We start from the raw sequence: 4,211 nt of genomic DNA, 5'->3' as shown, positions 1-4,211 counted from the left end.
AAGCGGAGACGCAGAGTGCTGGTACAGTGTCTGATGCTGTGCAATACCTACCTGAAAGGTGCTGGGGATTTTGCACGTTGGTGGTTGTCTTCCTCTGTATAGTGAAGGGAAAAAGTTTTTTTTTTTTTTTTTTTTTTTGTGGACGCTGCAGAAGGAAAGGGAGTGTAGTGCAATACCACGTGGCGGGAACGCGCCGCGGGGGGGAACACTGCAGAGCAGACTACCCGCACACACACACGGTTTAGCCTAGGCTAGACCGAGGATGCAATTGCGCGTGGCCAAGGCCAACGCAACACGCGTCCGACACACAATGTAAATATATAACAATATATATATACACAATAAATAATATATATAAAATATATATATACAAAAAACCCACACAATAATAAAAAGGAACAGAGGAAAGATGGGGAGACCACGAAGAACGCAATGCCGAAGCAAAGCGAAAAGGAATATATAATGTAAAACAAAATATATCCTAAATAATAATACAAATACACAATAGTAACAATAATAACTGAAATAAACTCGGAGAAGGGGATAAACCAGCTTCTCAAGCCTAAGCTTAGTGAGTACAATCAGTTAAATAGCTCTAAGTCCTACCGCTACTGATGCTGAAGGCAAAAGAGGAAGTGACTCTCCGCGCGCTGCGTATAGTAAGCTCCCAAGGGGGCGGGCTTACACGGCAGCTTGCGCGGAGGCCTATCGGCAGCTTTGACATAAAGCTCAGCCAATCCCTACTGCCTGACGGCAATGTCCCATACCTTGATGGTTATTTTCGACTTGAAAGGGAACTGCAAAGGTAGTGTTGTAATATTTTAAATGGGACAGGGTGCAGTTAGTAAGTTAGGCACTGATACAAGCCATTAGCGCTAGTATTTTCGGTCACAGATTTTGCCCGCCAGTTTCTTCATCTTTATAAACACACCGCTTGCACATTACAAAACATCTCTTTCAGCAGACTCTACAAGGCCGTCGTTTAATACATTCACGCAAGCTTGCTGTAGCTTCAAGGGTTCACCACGTGGACAAAACAGAACACAACACCTACAATTAAAACAGTAGCGTTTCATTTCAGTTTCAGTTTGTTTCTACAGAAAAAGAAAAACAAAACTGTTCTGGTCGAAACACAAGTTATGCAGTTTCATCCCTCAGATGTATTTTAAATCTGTGTTTCCGGTTCTGGTAAGTAGGCCTACGGTACTAAGTATAATGTTTCTGATAGATATATCATTTATACTTCTGGACAGTTTTCTATGAAAAACGTGAACAGTGTTTGAGCAGGGTTACACCATATTTACGACACCTTAGCAAATCCGAAGGTGTTAAAACAACTGTATTTATAATAACGCAATCATAATTTAAAAGTTAAACACCGGTTGTAAGTATTGTTTTCTACTGCTGCATGTAGTTTTAGGAGCATACAGTCTGGGTCTCCTGAGTGTACTCCAATCAACAGGTTTCAGGAGGGGGACTTGAGTTGTTAATTACTAATGCTGAGGTTCTTGGAATAGATATTGATTCAGTATTTCCCCCTCTGCCCAGTTCATGACGCTGAAGTTTGAGGGAGTCCTGGTTGAAAAGCCTTGAGGAATTGCCATGATACTGAATGCAGGAAATTAATGTTACTGACATAATCAATCAAGTAGTGGAACTGATGGCTTGAATTGCCTGCTCAAGTGGTACTGCATGGAAAGCACCAGCAACCGTCAGTATAGAAGAAGATCATTAAAAATGTTTTTAGTTAAAATGTTACACTCTTGTTTAAGCATGTCTTTGCAATGATGGGGTCTATTTCATTGGTCTAAACATCGGCGGATCCTAATGCTGCTGCTTGTAAATGACACAACACAATAAATTCACTTCCTGTGTAACATGTAGTAGGACCCTTTCCACATCATAGACTGCGTCTGAGGTTCAGGAAGGGCCCTGCTGTACTGGAAGTCATTTTATAGTGAGGGGTAGGATAAATTGGTCCTGGGTTCCAGAGCTACCAATAATAAAGCAATTGAGCCCCTGTAGATCTACAGCCTCCTTCATCCTGGTATGATATCACTTCCTGTGGTAAAACTCAGTTCTATTCCGTTGGCTAAATGACCCTGTCAGTGAGACACACACCTTTCCCCAATTAATGTTAGAAATATAAATATTAATCACATCCGCAGTGATACTGGACTCCAGTTTTCATTATGCTGTATTAGTAAGACATGACATATTGTATTTAGTACAGCAAAGTACAAAAAGTATGCAATAATAACACTTTGTGTGATTGTATCTGTTTCATGACCTTTCATTGTTTTTTTTCATCTTCTTTTAAACTGGGATATTTAGCTAAAAGAAGAGGCACAACTTAATAAGAGAATGCAGATGTTACTAAATGTAAAATAGTTTAGAAAGCTGTGTCTTGGGTAGCATTCCTTTAAGTTTTATAAAAGTAATTGACAAACTGAAAGTGAAAATAATAGTCTCTTAGAACTGAGGGAATTTGTTGAAAACTCCTGCTGTTCTGAAATTAGTCATCAATGCTTCAAAAGATGTTGTACTTGTACTCCCGTCGCTCCTCTCCAGTTTGCCAAAAGAAAGTATGACTGAATAAGCTGCATGGAAAACAGAAAACATGATATATATATATTTGTTTGTTTATTCTTTTAAGTAGGAGGTATGGTTGTTTTGATCAGCCTTTACCCACCTGGGATTAGCCAGCTGGATATGTATTAGTATTTTACAGCACTGGGACAGTTTGGGTTTCTGGAATCCAGGGTGATTTCCCTAACTGTATTAACATGATGAGCTTTCTGAATATGAATATTCATCCCTTAGAGGAAACTGGAGAAGGCAGAGTGTAAAGGGGAGCCGACAGATCGAGGCTAGAGTATCGAAGTGACAGGAAATAGGTAAGCATTGTTATATATTATTATTATTTATTTCTTAGCAGACGCCCTTATCCAGGGCGACTTACAATTGTTACAAGATATCACATTTATTTTTACATACAATTACCCATTTATACAGTAGGGTTTTTTACTGGAGCAATCTAGGTAAAGTACCTTGCTCAAGAGTACAGCAGCAGTGTCCCCCACTGGGGATTGAACCCACAACCCTCCGGTCAAGAGTCCAGAGCCCTAACCACTACTCCACACTGCTGCCCTATATAGCTGCCTGCAGGGGAACAATGAAAGAATATAGCACCCTTGTCATTTCCGGGATTTATGAGACATCCAATTAAAGTTTCCAGAACTTTAATTTATAATATAGCCTACATGTAAAGTAGACTCTCGCTAATCCAGACCCAAATAGTCTGAACCATAATGAAATGCAGGCTGATAGAAGCTGTCGAAACCAGATTTCAGGATCATAATTGTATGCTGTCTCTGAAGTCTCTTTCACCTTTGTTTAAATGAAAATGCACATGTGTTTCTTTCAACACTGCACATTTGAGTTATATATAGGACATGGAAGTGCAAGACAGGCAAGATCATTTATTAGCTACCTCCACTTTAGTACAGATGCATGAGTATTTGTTAACGCAGTGGTGTATTCGGAGGTGTTCTCCTGTAGATCAGGAAACCCAACAAGGTGTATTTTTAGGTTGATTCCGCCTTTTAATGTTCCAAGCATTCAAACATATTCCTTTGTAATTTTGAAACAAAAATGAGTTGTGTTTTTCATTCTTTTGCAGTAGCAATCCTTTTTACATTCTATATGAAACCATGGACCATACCACCAGCTCTAAAAGATGCCAAAGAAGGTTGTGCAAGAGGCAGCTGGTTAGAAGCGAGGGACCAGACAGCTCCCAGTGCGACCCAGCCCAGAAACCTCCAGAGAAGAGATCTAGAGCTAGTGCCCAGGTGAGACTTGGTTAGACATGAGCAGCCAGCCAGTGGGGGTGTAACAAGACTAACAGGGCTTGAAACTCATACTAGCCCTGCACCCAGTCTTGTGCTTTGATGGTGTTTGATGTTATCCATTTTCTTTGAGGAAACGTCATTGACACGTCACATCCAAGTTTGCTCAGAGTCATTGACAGGCTTGCTGTTAACATATCTGGTGCCATTTAAAAAAAATATAAAATGCATGGCTCATCAAATAAACTGGATCGAACTGTGAAAAGGAGGGGGATCGTGCATTCACACAAAGTATAAATCACATGCATTCTTGCTTCAGGAACTACTGGGTGGACTCCACACAGCTGTTTAGTGCTCTTGATC

The 4,211-nt window shown here is 40.3% G+C and overlaps 1 long non-coding RNA gene across 2 annotated transcripts; it reads left to right on the top strand.

Annotated features, from left to right (window-relative positions):
* Positions 1 to 1,093: 1,093 nt before the first annotated feature.
* On the top strand, positions 1,094 to 3,845 carry LOC131699586 (uncharacterized). 2 transcript variants are annotated; one of them, XR_009308204.1, is made up of 3 exons: positions 1,094 to 1,188; positions 2,824 to 2,897; positions 3,683 to 3,845. It is a non-coding gene; the product is annotated as an uncharacterized LOC131699586 (long non-coding RNA). The 2 variants fall into 2 exon arrangements; XR_009308202.1 differs by lacking the exon at positions 1,094 to 1,188 and adding an exon at positions 1,661 to 1,711.
* The last annotated feature ends 366 nt before the right edge of the window (positions 3,846 to 4,211 follow it).

Source organism: Acipenser ruthenus, chromosome 23 (genome assembly GCF_902713425.1).
Source record: "Acipenser ruthenus chromosome 23, fAciRut3.2 maternal haplotype, whole genome shotgun sequence".
Lineage (NCBI taxonomy): Eukaryota > Metazoa > Chordata > Actinopteri > Acipenseriformes > Acipenseridae > Acipenser > Acipenser ruthenus.
This window is presented reverse-complemented; position numbering and strand designations above follow the sequence as displayed.